This window comes from Erpetoichthys calabaricus, chromosome 2 (genome assembly GCF_900747795.2).
Source record: "Erpetoichthys calabaricus chromosome 2, fErpCal1.3, whole genome shotgun sequence".
In the NCBI taxonomy this organism is placed as follows: Eukaryota; Metazoa; Chordata; class Cladistia; order Polypteriformes; family Polypteridae; genus Erpetoichthys; species Erpetoichthys calabaricus.
Window position 1 is genome coordinate 194,609,702 of NC_041395.2, and position 27,021 is coordinate 194,636,722.

The 27,021-nt window shown below is 36.7% G+C and overlaps 1 protein-coding gene and 1 long non-coding RNA gene across 3 annotated transcripts in view; one reads left to right on the forward strand and one right to left on the reverse strand.

Annotated features, from left to right (window-relative positions):
- The window catches only part of epha4b (eph receptor A4b), a 496,460-nt gene that overhangs the window by 153,624 nt on the left and 315,815 nt on the right, over positions 1 to 27,021 (reverse strand). The window lies entirely within an intron of this gene.
- LOC127526511 (uncharacterized) overlaps positions 25,356 to 27,021 on the forward strand; it is a 402,711-nt gene continuing 401,045 nt past the window's right edge. The window contains exon 1 of the long non-coding RNA XR_007934013.1: positions 25,356 to 25,443. This is a non-coding gene — a long non-coding RNA (uncharacterized LOC127526511). The remainder of the gene's footprint in view (positions 25,444 to 27,021) is intronic.

The window sequence follows — 27,021 nt, forward strand, 5'->3', positions numbered from 1 at the left end:
TAGGTTTTGTTATGTTCGTTTATCTTTTTAATGTACCTTATATTGTCTTGTGTAATAGAACTTACTGCTGCTTTTTTCTGAAATTACTGTTGGGTCTTTCATTGTGTGTTTACTCACCGCCTAATTTAAAGAAACCTGTCTGCTATTATTGGTAAATTTCAGGAGTTCCCAGTCTCTTAATAAAACTGGGTGGCGTAGTCGGGATATTTAAATGGTGTCAAAGTTAGATTACCTGTAAGTGTGACCAGACACCTGTTACATTTGGGCTATTTCCGCTAACTGGAACTGGTACTTGACCTGAACAAACTTTTTTTTTTTTTTATGCAGATGCAGAATCTGATTTATTCAACTTTACTTTTATAATAATTGTTCAATATATTATTAATTTGATTTGTTGTTGATGGTTCTTTAATAAATATAAAAATGTAATCATTGTCTTGCGGTTTACTCCTTAAATATCCATCCCATATCTGAGTATATGAGAAAGTCTAGGGGAGACCACGCCCTATTTTTTTTTTTTAAATTTTTAATCTGGTGGCATTTGGTATGATTAACATTAGCATGAGGTTTACCCACTTGACAGTGGAACAAGGCCTTAGAGTGAGTATATTATTTAGCCAAAGGCTGACAGAATTGTTATAGATTATAAGTTTGTTTTTCTCTTTTCTTATGTCAGCTGCTATTAACATAATAGAATCAAATCCTAGTTTATTAAAACAAATCTGGAGAAACAAGTATGTCTGTACATATATTTACATATGCCTTGATATTTTGCTGGATTTTTTTTTTTTTTTTTTGCAACATGATATTTTGAGTTTTAATTACACAGATTTTGTAAGTGTGTGCTAAGTGTTTGTTAATACAAGTGCACCAAGAACAGTTAATTGAACTAAAAAGCCCAATCAATGTTAATACGTTTATCAGTGACTGTTGTTATGCAGACTTTTAAAGCTGAAGATCTATTTGAAACAGTCACAAGGAATGTTCATATTGAAAAACCAATAGACACAAAAAAAAAAAAAAAACACACCTCACTGAACTGCCTTCCATACCCTATAAGAAGGAATGCATGAAGGCACCAAGGTACAATAGGTAATGTACAATGGACACTCACAAGATCAACTGGAAAACTAACACTGGTGCTCAAATGACCGTCAGCAGAAAAACAAGCAGATTTTCTGAAACCAAAGATTGAATCTAATAATTCATGCTTTTTACTAAACATTGCTGCTACAGCATACCTGGCAGCATGGAGGACAGAAATGTCACAGGGCTGAGGGGCAGATTAAATACAATAAGTGGCCTGCTAAATTCTAATTATTCCAAAAACAGTGCAGACAGAAGAACACTATGAGCATTATGTGTATTTTGATATATTGGGCTGACTGTGATCAAGATAATTAGAGCATATGGGATCAAGATGGTCAAGTGTCAACTCCCACAGTAAACCTTACAAGCCTGTGACTCTCTTGTATTTTATCAGAAGCCCTGACCCCATTCTGCATTTTGGTTTTGCTTTCACCTGCCTTTTAACTCAATATCTGTTTGTCACAATAAGATGATACAGGATAAATATTTTGTTTGATCACCACCTACTGCCAGTGCTTCTTGACACCTTTGACTCATTTAGCTAATAAGCCTGTGAAATGCAGAGCTGTGGGGTGTTATATAATTTCTGAAGGGTCTGATAAAGCTTTTGATTATTGACAAGTAGATGGTCAAGTCTATGGATGTTGTAATCCAGTGCATGTCTGAGGTGCTCTATGGGGTTAATGTCAAATGAGAAGGTAGGAAAAAGTAGAAAAAGCAGTAAAATGTATAAAAAACAAAAAAAGGACAATAATTACATAAAACAGAATCCTTTTTTTCTCAAGGTAAACAGCAAAACTGCATATCTGTACATACTTAACATTACCAACAACACTTAGTTTAGTTCAGGGTTGTAGAAGTACAGGGTCTATCCTGGATGCAAGGCAGAAAAATATAGTAACCCTACACTCTTAAAAATAATGGTTTGTTAACAGCAGTTTACTGGGTTGTGTGGTTTCTCATAGTGACATTTCTTGACAAAGAACTTGAAATTCTGAGAAAGGTTCCTTGCAATAAAATGGTCTCTTTGGCTTTGAAAAGGTTCATAATAGGTGAAGACAGCAGAAATCTTTAATTGTTAATGGGATACCTAACAGGATAGTACACATCAAGAAAACCTGTCCCAAGATAACTTCACAAAATTCCATACCTCTTGGTCTTTTCATTATTATAAGTTTACTTTTCCATTTGTATCGAAAATGAAATCTACTTAAAGAAACAAGCATGTACTGCGCTCATTTCTGAGGGACAGTTAAAATTAAAATAAAATATTGTGTCATGTTGGTGAAAGTAAACCAAATGTCCACAATTGATGAAAACTGTGTTGAACAGTTATATTTCCATTCTTTCTTATATGCCCAAACATATTTCATCCATCTGTTACTTTAATATACTAAATTTTATAATTGATAATTTTACTGTCTAGTTGATACCACAACCCTTATCAAAATCACTCACTACATGCAATGAAGAAATAACATGCATAAGGTATACGCTGTTATAAAAATTTATTTCATTTTACTATATCCAGACCTGGACCATGACTGATTATGCCACTACCACCATCTCTTCTAGTCACCAACCTTTAAACATTGCCTCAACCAAAATGGAGTAAGTCTACCAGCCTGGAATTCCAACTCTTTTTAATATATTTTGTGCGGTTTCCTGACACTAGCCTTGGTGAATTAAGAGGCTAACTGATAATACAGTTTGTCAGTTAAAATATCTTTACCTATTCATCATAAATTGCATGCAATGAATCAATTATATATGAGATGCAAATCCCCTAATACAGGGATAATTTAATTAACTCAATATACACAAAAACACCTCACATAAAATACATCAAATCAAGCTCAGTAATTCTAGAGAGGGAACACACATACCACAAAGCTATGTACAATTACAAAATTATGATATACACTAACTAAAAAAATAATCAGCCCTACATATTGCATTTAAAATATATATTTGAGTAATTTGTGTTAAGTCTTGATACTATTTAATAAATGAAAGGATATGCACCACTGAAAAGTAATATGAGCTTAATCTGTAATAATCACACAATGAATCAAAAGAAGTGATAACATGGACAGAGTAGACTAGAAATAGAGCATGCCCCAGGCTACTATCACACACTAGAATCATGTATAGGTCAGTAGGGATGAAAGCAGTTCAGTGATAAATTGATAAAACAAGACAAGAGAATCATGCTCATGTAAGTCAAGAAAGAGAAAATGTGATGGAATTTGATTGATCAGGCAAGAATTCCTTAGAGTATGCAATTCTTTGCTCGATGTCTGCTTTAAAGTAGCTGGAGGCTACACATAAAACGAGTCACTTCATTAAAATCCCTTAAAGGGAAAAACACAATGCAAGTTAAAAAGCTATAATTTACATATTATATTTTATTTGACTGAAATGCATTTTAGTTTTACTATATATAAACATCATTGTCACATAAATTGTATTCAGCAAGTAGCAGCTCTCAAAACTGGATAACCATCCACTACAATTTCTAAGCAAGGCTCTGAACCTTTTAAAATCTCTTCAACTTGTTAAAAATTGTAGATGCTGATTACAAATAAAAGAGCCCTTACAAGCTTAATGATTTAAGCCCACCATTCACTTTGAAATCTATACATTTCTCCTTTGGATGGGGGGGGAGTGATTTTTATGGCATTTGAGAGTAATTAACAGCTCAACAGCCGAGTTTGACGTGTTGCAGACTAAAAACTACATCTGTTTAGCCAAAAGCAAAGATATGCTGCTTCTCTCGTGTGGCAACTGGAAAAAGGCAAAGCAAGAAGGTTTTGTTTCTGTATGGAAGGATACAAAAGTGTGGTTATACAAAGACAGAAGCACTAACAAAAGTATCTTTTTTCTTTGAGCCAGAATTGAGGTAATTAAAAAGCTGTCCTATTCACTTGAATATTTAGGATGGATAGAAAAGGGTACAGGTGCAAACTTGCAGAAAAAAGGAAACTGTGGCTAAAAAATATAATTATTGCATGAATATTGTGTTTTATGTTGTCTGAACAAATAATTGAATATGCACATCTGCTAGCTACTCATTCTTTTATCTTTTATGTCATCTGGTGCCTCTAAAAAAAGACTGAGCATCACACAGAACGTTAGTGGTAATATTACAACACATTTTAATGCAAAAACCTTGAAGCAACCCTTGATGTTTTTGAATCACACTGTATATTACATTAATTCAAAATGTAAATTCGAACAGCTAGTCAAATTCCTCCAGTCTTTTGAATAGAATTTTTATTACTATGTAGAGCCAAAACAGAAAATGCTGTCAATGTTTTTATCTTTTTTTTTTTTTTTTTTTTTTAATTTGGTGGCCACAAATGATACAACTGCATTGCAATCATCAGGGCTGTGCTGCATTCGATTTCCTTTGCAGCTGTGACAGCATTCAAATTACAGTCTCCTGGGGGAATAGGGCGTATTCTGAATTAGTGCAATGCCCAGACAGCCCCTAAATTACACTTATTCAAATTGAAAAGGCACTGTTATGTGTTTTCTTGCTTACTCTGTTCTTATAGCCTGCTGCTCGTCAGTAGAACAACATTTTTAAAGTGGCGCAAAAGTCAAGAAGTTCATTGTAGCCCATATTTACCATGATAAAAAAGGAAAGATTATATTAATTGTCTAATGACTTCAGAAAAGAGGTACCAAAACACTTTCCTAACTACTGTAAACTTCAGAAATATGCTTTGCTCTAGATTTTAGGCTAAAGCTGTATGTGATTTCTTCCTTAGGTGTGTTACTTTAGGCCAGGGATATTCAAATGGTGGCCCAGACCGTGGTCCTGCTAGGTCTCCATGCTGCAAATAAAATGGTCTCAAATGCAACCGAAAATCGGCTTTGGCAAATATCATTCTAATTAGTTCACTACTTGCGAATGAAATCATCGAAACTTTAAACTAATTACATTGTAACAGATGCAAAATGACATTATTGTTAAGCAGATTTGCCCTTAATGTATGTTGATACCTTGCATATCCTTAAGCTGCATAAAGGCTAGTTTATATCTCTGAGTGCAAGGGAGTCGAGGCAAAAATTACATTGACTTGGACTTGAATATTCTAACTACATGGCCCAATGAGGGGACGGTCATGAATTTCAACAAGAGACTGGTTACGCTTGTGCGAGAATAATGAATGAAGGGCTGAATATGACACAACTGGTCATCAAAATAAAAGATAGGCATGCAAAACAATTGATATTCATCTGCCCATCGTACAGGTCCACTGTTATGAATATATCTGTGCCCGGTGGAATTCAGTTATCCCTTCTGATTTGGCCCAGCACACTAAGGTGTGATTGTTACCGAACTCCTTGTGTTCATGCATCTTTGCATGCCGTTTCTCTTTTGATTTAACACATACTCCATGCAAAATAATAGCCTGTCCTTCTGTAAACATGTACAAGCAGTTGCCTGCCAGCTGTTTCGTCACACACAGCGATGTGATGAAGGCTGTGTTTTAAGGCTGAAGGTGTATTACAGTCATTTTACCAGGGTGCTCTGTGATTGACGGTGGACAGTAAATTGTGTTAAAATGGTATCAAAAATGTCACTTAAATAAGATTTACTAAAAAAAATAATAATAATAATAATAGCAATAATTATAATTAATAATTCATTACATGTCACCCAAGAATACAGAAATTTTAAAGACTAATCATTAAAATGTACCAATCCACTTTCATGCCATACCCTTGCTCTTAAACATTTGCTCAGGTCGGGGGAGGGGAAACAATTTCAACAAGAAAGGCATTGTTGTGGAGCTCAGTTTTAACCTCTGTCATAGGAGTGATTAAAACTATGAGAATGAAATAGTTTAAGTTCAATGAAAAAAAAAATCCCTTGCCTGTCATGACCACCCATTTCAATTCGGGGAGGATCTTATATTTCAAAAGGGAAATCAATGTTATTGCTAGTACTGTGCACTTTTTTGATTTTATGCACTTTGAGATGTGCCTGGGTCAGATGTGAGCAAAATGTTATTAAAATTATCAAAATGGTATTTTTTTATTTCAAGAGTGGGGGAAAAAAAGTATTGCTATTACCTCAGTTTCTGTTCAGTTATAGCTTTTTGGTGTTATTTTTTTATACATTTTTGATACACCAGTGTCAGATGTGACAAAATGTAAAAGGAAAACAATTAATAAAACATTACATGTTTTTTAATACATTCGTTTGTGTTGATTTAAAATTTGTCATTACCCACTGCTTACCGGCTACTGAAAATGTCTGGCCCAGCTAAATTTCATGGTTTGAAAATATGGCCCAACAGTGAAATTGTAATTGAATAGCCATGCTTTAGGATAACAATGTTCAAAAAATTAAGTCAGATTCTTTAAATAAATTTAGAAGAATGTGTACCAAGGTTATAATAACTAAAGAAAACTAAAATCAAAACTGAAACTATTAATAAAAAAAACATTTTCATAAACTGAAATAAAATTATTAACAAAACCAAAATGAAAAACTAAAACTAAATGAAACTATTAAATACAGGTTAGTGAAATTTACTAAATATTTACTAAAAATATTTTTAGTTTTGATAATAAATGGACTTGCGCAAAGGCTAACCTGAGCTACAGGGGTCCCAAAATTAATCAAAATATATTAAGAATTCCATATTTGGTTTTTGAATACATATTCTTGTCATTTGTCTTTAACTCTTGAAACTTTTAACTTTTTTTTTATAAAAAGTCATCCACCACAAGCTGACTGCTATATTCGTCTAATAAATGGCAGCTGGTGATGAAGGGTGGGTGTTCACATAGTATTTGTGGTGACATAGCAAGCTGAATATGGGCACATAAAGCATGTGATGAAGAAAGTGATTTACTGTGTAGTAATGATGACAGTTCTTTAGGAACGGAGAGTGACAACATGATAGATTCTGGCTCGAGTGTTAGTGAAGCATACCATGGCGATGAATTTGCTTTGAATGTACTCTGCAACTTTCAAAGTTGCCATTCACTAGATCTTTGGGGCTCAAGACAGAAGTATTAGATACAGATAATCCTTTACGGAATTTCAGTCTGTTCCTAAATGTCAGCATGTTAGCTATAATTCTGAGAGAGCCCAAAATAGCATATGTACACAGCAATTAATACAGCAGCACACACTAAGCTAAATTCCAGGCTACATGAGTCTGATGTCCGTTAAGATGAGCTGCTGCATCTGTATATCAAGATCTAATTCAAATGCCTGAAGTTGGATTGTGCTGGTCAACAAAACCTTTACCGTATAGACAGAAAAATCACAAGTAATTAACATTTCAGTTTATTCCTCAGGTGTCTGCGTTTTGTTGACAATAATTCACCTGCCACTACGCACGCAAATGATCCTTTATGAAAATAAAATGGCACTGATTGAGTAATTGATTAGGTCAACATAAAAGATCAGCATATTGTTGCTGAACAATAACTTCTGCTTTAAAAAGGTCGTTTAACAGCGAAGCAATGCAAACCTTATATAAAATTCCTGAGTTGGCAACGTCTCCACTGAACTACAGGTAGGTACGGGAAGAGAGCCTGCCAACAGGTGAAAAACTAAACCCACTAATGTGTTTTTGTATTTGTTCTGTATTAATTTAACTTTTTTAGTTTTACATTCACAGCTAAAAATAATTGATAATGTGATAATAATCCTGTGGCAGAACTGTGTTTTAAAATATTTGTCTCCCTCTTTTCAATCTTTCTCTCTGTCTCTCTCTCTCTCAAAATAGATAATTGAAATATACTCTTGTTGTTGTTAACATCAGCCATGTCATACATATTGCATATATACAGTATAATATTGTTGCAATAGGCTGCCACCCTGTCCAGGGATTTTTCCTACCTTGCATCCAAAGCTGCTAGAATAGACTCCCGGTTTCCTGTAATCCGGCACTGGATAAGCAAATTTAGAAAATATATTTGTTTCCCTTAATACAGCTAAGTGGGGTCTGTACACTGATTCAAGCCAAAGAGCCCTGGTTTTTGCTCTTATGTGTTGTTTGTTCTTATGTAAATGTGACTAAATGTTTTAAAAAAGTAGCTTAAATGCAGTTAACTACTCTTTCCCTCATAGAATCATGTCCTGTTTTTCCTGGTGATGAGCTCTTACCCCAAATCACCACAATCTTCATCTTTCAGCTGCTCCCGTTAGGGGTTGCCACAGTGGATCATCTTCTTCCATATCTTTCTGTCCTCAGTATCTTGTTCTGTTACACCCATCACCTGCATGTCCTCTCTCACCACATCTATAAACCTTCGCTTAGGCCTTCCTCTTTTCCTCTTCCCTGGCAGCTCTATCCTTAACATCCGTTTCCCAATATACCCAGGATCTCTCCTCTGCACGTGTTCACATGTCCATACCAACACAATCTCACATATCTGACTTTGTCTCCCAACTGTCCAACCTGAGCTGACCCAAAATACTAATCTCAATTAACTCTCTGGTTTAAAAGGGACTTAAACCTCTTTCCTCCCATTTCAGGCCAAGACCTAGAATGTCATCTGAACTACTTTGAGGACACCTGGTTACATTTCCTGCAAGTCTTTAGTAGTTCTTATTGGGTCATATCTAACAGAAAACTTCAATGTAATATTTTAAGGCAGTGAATACAGTAGTTTCCCCTACACTACGGGTTGGGGAATTTATGACTGTTCTTCCAGTTCCCATCTTTAAAATGGCAACATAGTATCATCTTTTCTGACCTGGGATTATATGCTACCCTATATAAATGAGGAAAAATTTCAGTTTCCTGCCAAATGTATGATGTTCTCTGTCTGTCTGTATGTTTGACAGTTTATTCCATCTAATCAGACAACCCTCATGTACCCTGGAAGAAACAATGCATTTTTCTTCCCAGCATGCACAGATTTTACTGCTTCCCATGCACCAGTCTCCATGGTAATTTAAATGTACAGCAACAACCACCCTCTAAGCAAACCCCATCTTCCCACACTAGTGTGAAGGGGTTTTCTCTCTTTAAGCCAATGGAATAATCCCTCCTCTGGAGGTTTTTGTAAAACTTTTCCCTACCCTGCAATCCTAGTGTGCCCTTGTTCTTACAGTATATACATATAAGCTAGTGATTTTATCATTAACATAACTTTTTCGATGTGCTTTACTCTGATCTCTTTTGAGAAATGCACTACTTAAAAAATGGAAAAAAAAGCAATTTATAAAGACATACGAACACAGCTGAATATCACCTACATTTGCCTTGCCAACCACTTTAAGCTATTATGATATTTGTGAAGACTCTACTTCTCATTTGTGGTTGTTTTGGTTTATTTGTTAGCCACCTTTTTTAATTTTTTTAAACAGCAGTGAGCCTTATCTCTATAAACTGATTTTACAGTCCAATGAATGTGTACACCACAGACTTGCTTTAAAAATATTCACTAAATGAGAAATGCTCTGATTAGGTTCCTGTGGGATCAATGTTGCATTCTGCATCTGTCCTGACAGGAAATCACTTTTTATGGCTGCACAATTTTAGGTTAGTTATTGTTTTAATGTTAGGAACAAGCTAAGCAGTTTATTCATTTTCTCCTGGGATTTCTCTATCCTATGTTGTGATATATAGAGAAATAGTGCAAATCACAATAATTATACCTAAAAAAAAAAGTCTTAAAAATTTTAAGCATTTTCTCTTACTCCAGGTAGCTTATTAATAAAAATGAAAAGTTGTAATAAGCCCATGGCTTGAAAATGCACTCAAATATAACGAACTTTACTCTCAACAGTGTCTACTGCAGCGAGTGTTTAAAGAAAGCAGTTCACAAACCAATATATTAACAAAAAAATGTACATACAGAACTATAGGCACTTGATAATTAAAAATGTATTGCACATTCATATATCAACACATCCAAGTAAATTAAATATATTTATCTTCAGCCATCTAAGAATATAAAACTATTTAGTAATATTTTTGCAATTTTAAATAATTTATGGAAACTGAATTCCTCAAAATTGCTTTGCTTTCAAGCAGAACAAATCTTTATTGGCATGTATATGCAAACATTACAATTAATCAAGCTTAATTTGCATTCTAACTTTTGTAATAGAATGGACGCTTGGTGGCACTATTGCCCACCTTTTCCCCAACAGATATACGCTTTCTGGACTCAGACTTTTAACCTTTTTTCTTCTTCTGTAATAGTGTCTCCAAAGCACCACAGCCACAATAAACACAACAGTAAAGTAATATTAATTTCTAATTTCTCCTCCACACCTCCCAGCAAGCTCTGTCCTACTACCTCCCATCTCAGGCTCGCTTGCTGGGTCTCCAACAGTCCTTTCAATAGTCCTTGACCCAGAAGTGCTTCTGTCCTTCCACCCACGTGACTTACTTGCACTTCTGGGTCAGATGGAGAATTAACTTTTTCCTTCAGCCCGGAAGTACTTCAGGGATCCCATCCTCGTGACTTAGGAGTACTTCCGGGCTATGGATGAGGCATGGTTCCTCTGGTCCTCTCACAGCTCCTCTTGGCGGCACCAATGGTACCCAACAGGGCTGAGAAACATCACTCCAAGTCCCAGGATGCCCTGCGGGAATTCGGGGCACCGTTACAGTCCAGGGGAGCTGGCATCTAGTGTTTTGGGGGAGGCAGCGTCCTGAAAAAGCTGCCTTTCCCCATCCTTCCATCTCAGGGGTGTCCCGGCCGGGATGAGCTACCAGCGGTCCGCCACACTATATACATATTTAAGAATTGTTCTCCAATATAGGTATATCTAAGTTAAAACAGCATGTGCAGATATTTTCAAGTATACTGCTTTACCTTACAAAATCAACAAACAGAAATATTTAACTAATTATATTTACTACCCATGTTATCTGCCTAAGATGGGTTTAAATCTAAGCAATCAACATACACCTCAGCATTAACATTTGCAGTGCAACATCTATTGGAATGTATTTTGTATTGCATGGGGTAACAACATGCATTACATTTGTTATTCCAACAGATGGCACATAAACATTTGTAATAATAATAATAATAATATGTATTACTACAAACATATAATTCACCTTTTGTTGGAATGAGAGTGTCATAGCAACTGGGCATATGCACAGACACTTGTAGTAATAAAATGCATTACTACAAATGTTTCCACCATCTGTTGGAATGAGAAATGCAATGCATTTTATTACTATAAATGTTTGTGATGGAACATCTATTGAAATGAGAGACATTGCAACTGGATGGAAACACAGATACTTATTGTTTTAGTAAGGTAGATATCAAGCATTTTAATTATGAGTATTTCTTTTCAATTATTTTACCATTTATTGTTTTTTATTCAAAAATTACAGTACTGAATAAAATAAGTTCCTGTATAACCAAGTGTTTTTTTTAAGTGACAAACTTCAAGAAAACTTAGACACTTTGAACTACAACAGATTTTTTGTGTGGGATTACAGTAGAATACTTTAATACAGAGATTACATTTGCAAAAACTATATTTGTGTCATTCATTCATTTTTTTTTAGTCAATGTTTAATAGTATAACAACAAAAAATGTACTTTACCACAGGCATTACCATACAGCAGTAACTAAGTCTGATCACTTATGTAATGCAGCACAAAAATAGTGGAATAAAAGATGAATTACAGGAATTCTGAAATAATGAATTAAACTTCAATTGATAACTTCAATTTCATAAAGGCAGCCTTAAAGGTAATACAAGTCTAAAAATAGCAATAATGAAAATGGTTGATTAGGGCATCAGGAGTTTGTGAAATTTGAATTGATTTGACTTGTCCATTAACTACTGCTATGATAAGTGCATTATAGTACTTAGAAGAGTACACACAGTTTACAAGTACCTTATTAAAAGCAGACTAAATTGTGAAGAAATGTGTTTCAGTAAAGATACAACAAGCTCCATTTTGTATTATAGCTTCCCCAGGGTTTTAATTAGTTGGCTTTTTTATGCATGTGCATGCTGTATGCTGTTTTAAAAGACTCTCCAGCGTGTACAGATAGTTTCTGTTTACACCCATGCGCTTCTGAATGTGCATATACATTATATATTATTAATACTTTTTAGATTATCTTCATACAAATTAAGCAGATACTTTACACTTCAATTTTTTTTTCAATTTGTTTATGATTTTATCTTCTTTAATAACCTGATATGAGATGTCTTTGCAAAAAAAAAAAATAGTAATAAATGTTAGTAGAGTGCAAGATAACATACTGCTGTACGATCAAGTTCATTTCCTGAAAAGTTTGCCTGTGGAGGTTTGCATGTTCTTTAGGGGATGTGGGTTTCTCCCTCCAGTTCAAGTTAAATGGTAGCTCTAGATTTCTCCCACTAGGATATTGTTTGTATGGACTCTGAGATCAGTGTAGAATCTTAACGCATCTGACTAGGATATGGAAATCATAAATCTAATACCAGCAGACATAAGAAAATCATCAGCATGTCATTGAACACCAACTAATTATTCTGATCCATGTCTCTGTAAAACAAAATTGAACATTTTCATAAAACAGCTGTTAGGGGAGAGATAAAGGGCAACACATCTGTAAATTAAAGGCTTGAACGGATGGGTAAAGGATGAAAAAAGAAATCCACATGTCATGAAACTGCTATATAAAGCAGTTGAAGTGTGCATAATTATTCCAAAACCAGTGCAATGGAATAATTTTTGTTGAGTTCTAAAGGATGTCGCTAATATCAAGTAAAGCTCCAATGCTATTTCCACATTTGACCAATATTCAACTGAATTTCTATCCAAACATCAATGTGCTTTGTATAAATGTTTGACACCTAGAAATGTCCTAAAACTGCTATGTGTCCAGGGACACAGCCGGCCAGGCAAATGCACTGGCATCAAACTACACATAAAATATCAGTGCAAACGTACAATACAATGTCAACAGCCACTACCATTTTCTAACAACACCTAAATATTCAATTTAACTCTAAACATGATTATATATTTTCATTAATTTTTTTGCAGAGCACTCAAAGTCAAGTTGCATCTCACAACTTATATGTGAGAGTATTAATAAGAAATCTGGTAGACTTGGGGCCTCATGTATATTGCCATGTGTAGAATTCTCACTACAACATGGCGTAAGCACAAAAGCGGAAATGTTCGTATGCACAAAAAAATCCAGATGCATAAATCTGTGCGAATGCCAACTTCCACGTTCTTCTGCTACATAAATCCCGGTCAGCATGAAAAGTAACACACGTGCACGCACCTGCTGTCCCGCCCCGTCTCCTCCCAGAATTACGCCTCTTTGAATATGGAAATCAATATAAATAGCCCTTAAGCTCAGCATTCTGTGAAAAGGCAATGGCAAAAGCACAGGGGGAAATAGAAGAATTTCAGCGAATACCAAGTGGAGGCAAGGAAAAACATACTATTTGTTGGTTTAAACAGTGGTATAAACAACAAAAGGAAGTTGTTCGAGTGACATACGTAGAGTGTCGGAGAAACTCGAAAGCTCAAGTTCACAAAGTCGAAAAGTGCCTGAAATAAAAAAAGAAGTTGTCAAATATCAAAGTCGCCGTGAAAAGGCGAGTCGTAGCCCACCATCTGAGTGTCATATGAAAGCTTATTAGGGTACAGAGAAAAAAAATAGGCACACAGTGGGGAAAAAAGCATGAAATGTCAACTTTAATCTCAAAATTTCCACTTTAATCACGTAGTTTATTTTGTCATTAAAGTAGAACATCATAAACTTCATCTTAAAATCTTTTAATTTACTAGTCTCTTAAATCCCATCGTAACTGAAGTAGCACATTAAATGCTTTGTTTTGTATTTGATCTTCTATGTGCTCTGTGTGTGAATCACTACGTGCTTCTTAAACCGACTTTCTCTTTCTCCAACAGGACACAGAATCCATTACATTCGTGATATTACAGCTCTCTGAATAATTAAAATACTGAGATGTATACTGTACTTGATATCATTTTCATGATGATAGGAGTTCAAGCATGTTATTAAACACGGGAACCCGGTGGCGCAGTGATTGTTCATGCCTCACGCAGGATGATTTCTGCGCCGTGCGCGACCTTCGATGAAATAATTTATTGTAGCAGTACTGTCTCTTTCAAACGTACTAATCCCCAATTCCTGTCCTTACTTTTCTTTCTCCAAATACACAATCAGCTCTGTAATAGACGTTAAGCCATTTGTAAGCTTAGAATGCCGATTCTAAAAAAATTTAAGGAACATTGAAATATCTTTTGTAGTACATGTTAAATTATTCTATCCATCCAGTGTCGCGCCAGTCCCAGCAAGAATACAGCGTGAAGCAGGAACAATCCATGAATGGAGCACCAGCTTCTTGCTAGCGCTGTGACACCATGTCCTCACATGTTTATTAACAATATAGATTATTTAAATAAAGTTAAAGTTTTATCTGTATAACATCTTTTGCTGCATTTCATCTTAAAAATGATATCGTCATCATATGTAAATACACACTTTATAAAGTGGCTCAGGTTGTGCAATATTATAACTATCGCAAGTTTGCAGTGAGGTAATGTACTAATAAGTACAAACGGTTCTACAAGGAGCACTTGATGGACTGATTGAGTGTGTTTATAGTTCTTGGGATGAAACTGTTTCTGCACCGCGAGGAAAGGCTCTGAAGCATTTGCCGTATGAGAGCAGTTCAATAGACAGGATGGCCGAGGCAGCGTGTGCTTGATGCTGTATACAGATAATTCTCTTTCCGATCAGCTGCTGTACAGCTGTGATTCCCCACTCAGATACAGTGATATAAATACTCTGAGTGGTGCAGTGAGAGTAATATGGAAAAAGATGATTTGCTGTGGCAACCCCTAACGGGAGCAGCTGAAAGGAGAAGAAGAAGGTGCAGTGAGAGTAACAATGCTAAAGCAGCTGTTGTATTTAGAATAGTTTGACCATTCTGTGGACCATTAAATTGTTACTGGTTAATTACAATCAGATGCATTAAACTAATAAATAATATGTGATTAATTTCAGTGTATTTATAAAGCCGCGTCAGGGATGTGGATCTAAAAATGAAAGGGAAACCACACTGGAACAGTAGCACTGCTTTGATACTGGTTTCCGCCAGTCTGCAAAACAGAGCGGAGAACTTGCTTACGCCAGGGTATGAACTACCATGGAAATGTGTGTGGCTTTACGCCAAGTTTAGGTTTTATACATCGTGATTTGAACGTGGAAACGTTCATATGCAACATTTTTGTGCTTATGCACCATTTATACATGAGGCCCCTTGGTCTGGATTCTCCTAAGCCATTTATTAGGTGGAAAGAAATTAACCACAGGGTGGGGAGGTTAGGGCATGATGGGTCAGAAAAACTCAATGGATTTACGTTTCAGTCTTTTTAACAGTAACTTCTACAGTTGGGTAGGTCAACATAAACAACAAGGATTATGAAATATCATGGACATAGAGTTTTGTTGCTGATGTATTGCCCATTCACATGCTCCTAAGGGACAACACTGCAATACACAAGAAATCAGTGGGGGTTGGGGAAAACATATGTTTACATTTTCAAGAAAGAGTAGAGGAGGAGAAAGTGAAATGAAATGAAGCTACCAAGATGGCTAGACCCACAAGTCCAGGGATATTTCTCAAGCCAATTAAGCCAATCAGTAAAACGTAATATTTATAAAATAGAACCTATTCACCCATCTCAAATTTTGACTCCCTGTAACCAAACAACCCACTAACTTGTGCACAGTACGACAGACTCTGAAACACATTGTGGCCAGAACAATGACAGAACCTTTGTTAACTACTGCGTTTATCTCTATCAACTTTATTTAGTAGTGTCCAAGAAGAGTCTGATTGTGAATTTGTATTTGATAGTAAAATCTTTAATACAAGCTAAATACAATATAAACTTACTGTTGTGTTGCGATTTTGGTTATTTTATCAATTGTGGCTTAGAGGTGTCACTATCAGAAGAACAGCCTTTCCATAATAGGATTTTCAGCACTAAACGTTTCGCTGGACACACCATACTAAACTTCAAAGGAGAAGATTAAAACTCTTTCAATAATGGACATGAAGAAAAAAGTTATTCTATCTGTGACATCCCCAGTGCCTTTAACCAACTGCCCTGTCTTTCATACCATTAATTTTCTAAAGCTTTCTGACACATGGATATCAACTAGTACTTGTATTGTTGGTAAATGGATTTTCTTCCTCACAGGAGGCTAGTGTTGAAGCTGAATGACAGTATCTTCAGGCCTTTCAACCATGAGTATGTGCCCAACAGGACTGCATCACCTTACAATTACATTTTATTTATTATTTTTAATTTGCACCAAATGGGAGTCTTCTTGATCTCTTCTTTTACCTCCGGTTCTTTATCTCCTGATCAATATCCGTCTGCGTACCATGGACGTTTATACTGTCTAACTATTGCAAATGTTGCTTAAACATACAACAGGCTCAAGGCTCTGAAATTCTTGATTTCTGTCTGCCCATAGTGTTTATTTTCTTGCAAAAATAAACTGCAGTCTTCTCCCTCTTCACCCTTCAGATAACTTTTACTGGCTTCTTTTATCATTCTACAATAAATGTAGGGTATGATTTACACTACATTAATTTTCAATTTGAGTTCACTGTTTAAATTCTTCCTTCCCTACTTTACCTTGCCGGACATTAACATTCCAAAATTTATTTTCCTTTTGCACCTTACATGGGCTTAATAGAGCATTGTAACTAAATTAGCATGTTAAATGCTTTGTATTCTATGTGTTTTCTTCTATGTACTCTATGCGTGTGAATAACTATGCTCTTCTTAAATGGGCTTTTTCTTCCACCGACAGGACACAGAATACATTACATTCATGATATTATAGCTCTCTGAACAATTTAAATACTAAGATGTATACTTGATATCATTTTCACAATGATAGGAATTAAAGCATGTATTAAACATGGGGACATGGTGGTGCAGTAGTAGCAACGAGTCCAGAGATTGTTCCTGCCTCCTGCAAGATGCTTGCTGCACCGTGCACGAACTTCAATGAAATAATTTATTGCAGCAGTACTGTCTCTATCAAACGTACTAACCCCCAATTCCTATCCTTCCTTTTCTTTCTCCAAGTAACCAATCGACACACAATCAGCTCTGTAATAGATGTCAAGCCATCTGTAAGCTTAGAACGCAGATTCTTCAAAACTTTTATGAAACATTGAAATATCTTCATAGTACATGTTTAATTATTCCATCCATCCATTATCCATGGTCACGCCAATCCTAACAAGCATACGGTGCGGGGCAGGAAGAATCCCTGAACAGGGCGCCAGCTCGTCACAACAGCTGCGCCCAAAAGGTCCTCACATGTTTAATTATTAATAATATACATTATTTAAATGAAGTTAAAAATTTATCTGTATAATGTAATATACATACTTTACTGCATTTTATCTTAAAAATGATATCAAGAGCGCCAAGAAGATAGCGTTTGGAAATCTAAATCGACTTAGAAGCCAGTTGTCATCATATGTAAATACGCGCTTTATAAAGTGGCTCAGGTTCTGCAATATTATAACCGTAGTGCAAGTTTATAAGTACTTATAAGTAACAGACTTAACTTATAAGTACAAACAGTTCTACCAGGAGCACTTGATGGACTGATTGAGTGTGTTTAGAGCTCTTGTAATGAAACGGTTTCTAAACAGCGAGGTCCCTACAGGAAAGGCTCTGAAGCGTTTGCTGTACTGTATAGGAAAAAGTTCAAATAGACTGTGTGCATGGCTGAGGCAGTGAGTGCTAGATGTTGTATCCTGATAATCCAACCAGCTTCTGTAGAGCTGTGATTCCACACTCAGATACAGTGGGTTAAATACTCTGAGTGGTGCACTGAGAGTAACAACACTAAAGCAGCAATGGTATTTGGAATAGTTTGGCCATTCTGAGCACCATTATATAGGTACGTTTTGATTACAATCAGATGCCTTAAACTAATAAATGATATGCGGTTAATTTCAGTGTATTTGATAAAGCCGCGTCAGGGATGAGGATCTAAAAAAGAAAGGGAAACCACAAAGGAACAGTAGCACTGCTTTGATGCTGGGTGCCGCCAGTATGCAAAACCAAGTGGAGAACTTGCTTAAGCAAGGGATTGAGCTGGAGTGAAAACAGGTGTGGCTTTACGCCTAGTTTTTATACCTTGTGATGTGAGTGTGGAAACGGGAGTGCACAACATTTTTGTAGACTAAACTACTCTGCCTCTAAAGTTGAAAAATCCTTTCTTCCATCTGCACAGTACAAAACCCTCACTTTCCCAATTTTTTTTTCATCCACTGATGTTCCTCACTGTTTGCGATCATTATGTACATTGTATTTTCACTTGGTAGCTTATTGGTTGTGAGCACTCTCAGCCACAAGATCCCACAATTACAAGTGGCTAAATATGACAAAATAAAAGTTTGATTTTGTTGTAGTGTTACAGAACACTATAGCCAACTCTATGGGAATGCCATACTACACAAATGAGAGTGTTAACTGTCTGCAACTCGATTATTACTGAAAGTCATGGAAAGTGACACCTGCCTTAAATGGCATGATATGGCTATTCTGTTTCTTCTCTCTGACCTCCAGCTACATACAGTGTATTCACAAAGTATTCAGACCACTTCATTTACTGCACACTTCATTGTGCCGTAGATTTAATTTTCAATTGATAAATTTCCCATTTTTTACCATCAATATACACTCAATAACCATTAACAGGGTGGCACAGTGGCGCAGTGGTATTGCTGCTGCCTCGCAGTAAGGAGACCTGGGTTCGCTTCTCGGGTCCTCCCTGCATGGAGTTTACATGTTCTCCCCGTATCTGCGTGGGTTTCCTCCCACAGTCCAAAGACATGCAGGTTAGGTGCATTGGCGATCCTAAATTGTCCCTAGTGTGTGGTTGGTGTGTGTGTGTGTGTGTGTGTGGGTGTGTATGTGTCCTGGCACCCTGTCCAGGATTTGTTCCTGCCTTGTGCCCTGTGTTGCCTGGGATTGGCTCCAGCGGGCCACTGTGACCCTGTGTTAGAATATATTGGGTTGGATAATGACTGACTAATTCATAATGTCAGGGAAAAAATGTTTATTGAAAGGTTTGCAAATTTATTTAAAAAGAAAAACTGAAATCTGTCATTTATACAAGTATTCAGAACCTTAATAACAGCTTTGAGAGTTTTTAGGCAAGTCTCTCCAGACTTTGCACACATGGATTTGAGGAGGTTATGCCATTCTTCCTGGAAAATCCTCTCAAGCTCTGTTAAATGGGATGGGAAGTGTCTGCAGGACAGTTGGAGGCTTGTGCCGAAGCCATTCTAGTGTTGTCTTGGCTGTACACTTCGTGTGGTATTTAAAGGTAAACTATAACCCCCAGTCTGAGATTGTGTGCACTCTGGAGCAGGTTTTCTTCAAAGACATCTCTGTATTTGGCTGCATTCATCCTTCACTCAATTCTAGCCAGTCTTTGTCCCTGCCACAGTTGCCACTACCATTACCATGCTTCACCGTAGAGAAAGTTTTCGGTAGGTGATGAACAGTGTATGGTTTTCAGCAGACATAATGTTTGCAGTTCTGCACAGAGAGGTTCTCACCAAAGAATCTTTTTCCTCATGCTCTAAGAGTCCTTTAATATGTCATAAGACTTTTACTCAAGAGTGGCTTCTGTTTGGCCAGTCTACCTTAAACTCCTGATTTATGGAATACTGCTGAGAGGGAGGTCTTTGCAACAGGTTTTCCCATCTCAGCAGAGGATTTCTGAAGCTCTGCTAGAGCAACCAATGGTATCTTGGTCACCTCTCTGACCAAGGCAATCCTTGTCTGGTTACTCATTTTGACTGGACAGCCAACTCTAGTCCAGGAAGTTCCAAACTTCTTCCATTTCACAATTTATTGATGTCACTGTGCTCCTGAGAACACTCAGTACTGTAGAAATGGTTTTATAGCTTTGCTCTGATCTCACCACATGAGGCCGGGCATTGCCGTGCACCAGGAGAAACCCAGGACGCATTGCACCAGCATAGGGTCTGACAATGGGTCCAAGGATTTCATCCCGATACCTAATGGCAATCAAGGTGCGTTGTCTAGCCTGTAGAGGTCTGTGCGTCCCTCCATGGATATGCATCCCCAGTCCATCACTGACCCAACACCAAACCGTTCATGCTGAACGATGTTACAGGCTGCATAACATTCTCCACGGCTTCTCTGGACCCTTTCACGTCTGTCACATGTGCTCAGGGTAAACCGGTTCTTATCTGTGAAAAGCACAGGGCACCAGTGGTGGACCTGCAAATTCTATTATTCTATGGCAAATCCCAATCGAGCTCCATGGTGCCGGGCAGTGAGCACAGAGTGCACTAGAAGACGTCGGGCCCTCAGGCCACCCTCATGAAGTCTGTTTGATTATTTGGTCAGAGACATTCACACAAGTGGCCTGTTGGAGGTTATTTTCTAGGGCTCTGGCAGTGCTCATCCTGTTCTTCCTTGCCCAAAGGAGCAGATACCAGTCCTGCTGATTGGTTAATGACCATCTATGACCCTGTCCAGCTCTCAAAGTAACTGCTGTCTCCTGGAATCTCCTTCAAGTCCTTGAGACTGTGCCATCCTGGAGAAGTTGGACTACCTGTGCAACCTCTGTAGGGTCCAGGTATGCCCTCATGTTACCAGTAGTAACAATGACCAAAGCCAAATGCAAAACTAGTGAAAAAACAGTCAGAAATGAGGAGGGAAAAATGTCAGTGGCCTCCACCTGTTAAACCATTCCTGTTTTGGGGGTTGTCTCATTGTTGACTCTCTAGTGCACCTGTTGTTAATCAGTTTCGGCTGCTTTGGTGTTAATGAAATTAACAACCCCCTCTGCTACTTAACTGACCAGATCAATATCCCAGAAGTTTCATTGACTTGATGCTATACTCTGATTAAAAAGTGTTCATTTAATTTTTTTGAGCTGTTTTATATTTTTAGATGAGTCCCTATGTTGTATACTTGCAGCAGGGAAATACATCTGCAAACACTGCATGTAAACTTTTGAATTACGGTATTATTCATGTGGGATTTTACTCTCTACATTTGGAGAAAAAACTCTTTTTAAAATTAACTGCCTCCTCTAGATATGGTACATCCTGGGGGACCATTTTTTGATATTCCTCACTGTAGTTTCTACTACAGGTTTTTACATTGCTCATCAGGACCATTGCTATGTATAAAATCAATTCTAGGCTAATATTTTCACACTCTGGTGTTCTTATATACCCGGAGTGTGTGTGAGACGTATGAAAGCTCTCCCACATTGCTGTGAAGCTGTGAATGAATAACACACAAACTTTAGTTTTGCACTTATTAAAAAACAAATGCTTAGAATATTTTAACATTTAATTAATGTATGCAAATATCAAATGTGTTTAAATACTACAAATGACAATTTTGTGTTTCACTGGAGAGTAAATGTGTATTAATGATACACCATTATTAGGCTTCTCCACCACTTAACTATCTGAAAAAAATCATTGTATTAATCACTGCTGTTGATTGCCATATTTTCTTAACAGACTTGGGCACCGTGGTGTGACACATTAAATCTTGTGCTCTGTTTGCTAAAACTCCAGTGTATCCAGTGAGACCATGACAGTGACTCCTTAATCCAAAGGCACATGTCATTAGATTTTCTGATTAGCTGCTTTCCAGATTTAATTAACAAGAAAGATTAAAGAACTCTGAAAATTTTTGTGAATAATTACAGCTGCCAAGTTGAAGGAATCATTATTTGTGCCAATCATTAGTACAATTTAATGTATTCTGGGTTTGATGAAAGATTTTAGGTGTTGCATAGTTTGTTACAAACTTAAAAACTAGTGTAGCTTGGCTGTATTTATTTTAAAAAATGTATGAAAAAGCTACATTTGTAGATTGCTAACAACATTTGAACATTGGCCATTCAGACCAACAAAGCTTATCAATTCTATCCATTTAATTTCTCCAAAATAACCTTGATTTGAGTTTTGATAGCCCTTCTGTTTACCACACTATTTGCTAATTTATTCCATTTGTCTGTGGTTCTCTATGTGAAGAAAATTTTTGTAACATTTGAGTGAAATTTACATTAAAGTTCTTTCAGGGTTCCAGGATTTTGTTAAAGTATCTCTCTATTATAAAAAAAAAATCCTGGCAGAGAAAGACTAGGGAGATGATACGTGATCTTCACGTGAGGATGATAGAAGACACTTAAAAGACACGCGAGACAAAGGAGACTGGCCACAAAGCGTCTCGTGGGGACTTTAAACATGAGACTTTGTGCCAAGAGATTGATCCAGGACCGTCTTGCGGGGACGTAGAACATGAGATTCTTGCAAGACACTCCCTACTTACAACCAATATCAAATAAGACCACGGGCAACAAAACACTCAGGTGTGCAAAGACTTTGAGCACACACACATCCGGGGCTCTCAGCGCATATAAAGCGTATAAGGACAATACGTTTTAGATGAAACGTTGACGGCTAAGCAAAGAAGAAAGAGCAGCGTGGGAGAAAAGACTCAAAAGTGTTGGAGAGAAACAAATGCAAAAAAGAAAAAGAATAATCTATGTGCAAATTCAGAAAATAAGGAAAGTAATCATCAGCCCGGAACAAGTGGAATTGAAAAAAAAAGCACGTCCAATCATGCTCAGAATTAAAAGACAAAGTAGAAGTATGTGATAGATTAATAAAGTATCTATCTATCTAGAACTTCATAAAGATGTTCAAAAACTTTGGCGCTATACACATGCAGAAGCAGGTTAGAGATTATGAAAGCAGTGGATTTTGAAAGGCTCAAAAAAAAAAAAAAAAGGCGTGATAAAAATGCAGAGAAAGTTAAAGAATATGAAAGCAGGAAAATTTGAAAGTATCAAAAAAAGAAAGTAAAGATCACAGTATCGCAAACAAACAAATTATTATTTGAAAAAGGGAAAATAATCAGCACGGACCAGGGGCCTCATGTATAACGCCATGCGTAGAACTCACACTATAACATGGCGTAAGCATAAAAGCGGGATTGTGCGTACGCACAGAAAAATCCAGATGCAGGAATCTGTGCACACGCATACTTTCACGTTCTTCCACTACATAAATCCCGATTGCGTGAAAAGTAACGCACGTGCACGCGCCTTCTGTCCCGCCCCAACTCCTCCCAGAATTATGCCTCTTTGAATATGCAAATCAATATAAATAGCCTTCTGTGAAAAGACAATGGGAAAAGCACAGGGGAAAATATAAGAATTTCAGCGAATACCAAGTGGAGGCAAAGGAAAAACGCACTATTTGTTGGTTTAAACAGTGGTATAATCAACAAAAGAAAGTTGATCGAGTGACAGAGTGTCGGAAAAACTCGAAAGATCAAATTCACAAAGTCGCACAGTGCCCGAAATAAAAAAGAAATCACATATCAAAGTCGCCGTGAAAAGGCAAGTCGTAGCCCACCGTCTGAGTGTCATATGAAAGCGTATTAGGGTACAAACAAAAAACATAGGCACACAGTGGGGAAAAAAGCACGAAATGTCAACTTTAATCTCGAAATTTCCACTTTAATCACGTAGTTTATTTTGCCATTAAAGTAGAACATCATAAACTTCATCTTAAAATCGTTTATTTTACTAGTTTCTCAAGTAGCATGTTAAATGCTTTGTTCTGTGTTTGATCTTCTATGTGCTCTGTGTGTGAATCACTACGTGCTTCCGTTCTTTCTTTCTCCGACAGGACACAGAATGCATTACATTCGAGATATTACAGCTCTCTGAATAATTAAAATACTGAGATGTATACGTGATATCATTTTCATGATGATAGGAATGAAAGCATGTTATTAAACATGGGAACACGGTGGCGCAGTGATTGTTCATATCTCACACAAGAGGCTTGCTGCGCCATGTGCGACCTTCGATGAAATAATTTATTACAGAAGTACTGTCTCTTTCAAACGTACTAACCTCCAATTCCTGTCCATACTTTTCTTTCTCCAATCGCCACACAATCAGCTCTGTAATAGACATTAAGTCATTTGTAAGCTTAGAACGCCGATTCTTCAAAACTTTTAAGGAACATTGAAATATCTTCGTAGTACATGTTTAATTATTCTATTCGTCTATCCTTCCAGTGTCACGTCAGCACCAGCAAGAATACAGCGCAAGGCAGGAGCTATCCTTGAACTAGCTATACGCTGCGGCACCGTGTCCTCACATGTTTAATTATTAACAATACAGATTATTTAAATGAAGTTAAAGTTTTATCTGTATACTACTGTATAAGCAACATATTTTGCTGCATTTCATCTTAAAAATGATATTGTCATCATACGCGCTTTATAAAGTAGCGCAGGTTGTGCAATATTATAACTGTAGTGAAAGTTTACAGTGAGGTGATTGTACTTATAAGTACAAACAGTTCTACAAGGAGCACTTGATGGACTGATTGAGTGCGTTTAGAGTTCTTGGGATGAAACTGTTTCTGAAACGCGAGGTCCGTACAGGAAAGGCTTTGACGCTTTTTGCCGTGGTTGAGGTAGTGTATACTTGAAACTGTATACCGATAATTCTCTTTCCGATCATCTGCTGCTGTGATTCACACTCAGATACAGTGATATAAATACTCCGAGTGGTGCAGTGAGAGTAATATGGAAAAAGATGATCCGCAGTGGCAACTCTTAACGGGAGCAGCAAAAAGAAGAACAAGATGCAGTGAGCGTAACAACGCTAAAGCAGTTATGGTATTTGGAATACTATGGCTATTCCCTGGCCCATTATATTGCTACAGGTTAATTACAATCAGATGCATTACACTAATAAACAATATGCAGTTAATTTCAGTGTATTTATAAAGCCGCGTCAGGAATGTGGAGCTAAGAAAGAAAGGATGAGCACACAGGAACAGTAGTTTGACCATTCTGTGGACCATTATATTGTTACAGGTTAATTACAATCAGATGCATTAAATTTATGAACGATATTTGGTTAATTTCAGTGTATTTGATAAAGCCGCCGCCGTGGATGTGGATCTAAGAAAGAGTAACCACACAGGAACAGTAGCACTGCTTTGACGCTGGGTGCTGCCAGTCTGCAAAACCGAGCGGAGAAATTGCGTACGCCAAGGTATGAGTTACCGTGGAAATGCGCGTGGCTTTACGCCAAGTTTAGGTTTTATACATCGCGATTTGAGCGTGGAAAGGTTCGTACGCAACATTTCTGTGCGTACGCACCGTTTATACATGAGGCCCCAGGTGTCATTGGAAAAAAAAAAAAAAAAAAGCAGGACAAAGCAATGTCAGAAATAAAAGACAGTAGAAAACAAAGTAAAACGTCATAAAGAGGTTAAAAAACAAGGGGGCCAAACACATGCAGAGCAGGTTATAGATAATGAAAACAGTGGAATTCCAAAGACTCAAAAAAAACGTAGGCGTGAAACACATGCAGAGCAAGATACAGAATATGACAGCAAAGTGTCAAAACAAAGAAAGTAAACCATGCATTAGCAAAAACAAAGAAATTATTACTCAGAGAAATAACAAAAAGGCAATTAGAGATCGAATATATGGACATAGGTGATATGTCTGAAGTATGTAAATATTGTAAGGCTTTGAAGTTCAAGTCAGAGAATTTCAAAAACAAGGTTTACCTCACATGCATTTGTTGGTTACTTTGCAAAAAAAATTAACTGCTGATGATGTAGATCATTTTGTCTGTGCTGAAATTCCAAACAGACAAACATATCCTGAATTATGCTACAAAGATTTCAAATATTGTTTTTAACGAAGTTCGGAAATAAAAGTGAAACTAATGAAATAGCAACAATTCAAAGAAAAAAAAAAAGTGTATAACCAAACACGGGGGTTGGAGAGCGAAGCCCCCTAGTTAATTATAAAATAATAGCCGAGATCCACTTATTCCTTTTATAAATTTTAAAAACTTTAATCCTGTTCCTCTCAATCTCAGTTTGCTTAAACTGAAAAGGTTTAGCTATTTCAGTTTTTCATAACCACAGTCCTCTGTGTGAAGAAAAATTTTCTGTTTGTTTGAAATTTACCCTAAACAAGTTTCTATCAGTGTCCCTGTGTTCTTAATGAAAAACCTATTTTAAAATAGCAGCTCATATGCACTATACTAAATCCCTTCATTATTTTAAACACCTCGATAAATTCTCTTAATCTCTTTTTATTAAACTAAAAAAAAAGCTCGACTGCTCCAATCTTTGCTTACAGCTTTGCTTCACTGGATTTTTTCTAGGACTGCTATGTTTTTTTGTACAAAACTTTACACAGTAATCCAGATGAGGCTTCTTTAGTGTGCTATATAGTTTAAGTATAACCTTCTTTAACTTGAACTCTACATATTGTGTTATATAACCTATTATTCTGTTAACCTACTTAATGGGCTATGCTGTCTGACATCTTGTAAAGCACTTGAGCTACATCCTTTGCATGAAAATGTGCTATAGAAATACACGTTATTCTCTTGTCTGGATGTAGACAGTAACAAATTCACTCCTCATAAGGTGTACTTTCAAGTTTCAGACCTTTCATTGTATTAAGCTCTAATAATTTTTATTTCTTGTGTGTAATAATCAATTTACATACATTAAACTTCATTTGTCCCAAATGTGCTCAAGCCTATATATTCTGTCTAGGTCCATCTGTAATAATTCAGCTGATTCTAGATTATCTGCCATTCCACCTACTATGGTATCATCTCCAAACTTAACCAGTTTGTTAGATACAGTATATTCTTATCCAGTTCACTTATATATAAAATGAAAAGTGCACTAACCCCAGGGCTGGTACCTGAGGCATACCATTTTTAACATCACCAAACTATCATGAGGTTCCTAGCACCATTATCCTTTGTTTCTATTGTTTGAGCCAATGCGCATCCATGTACAAACTGCACCTTGA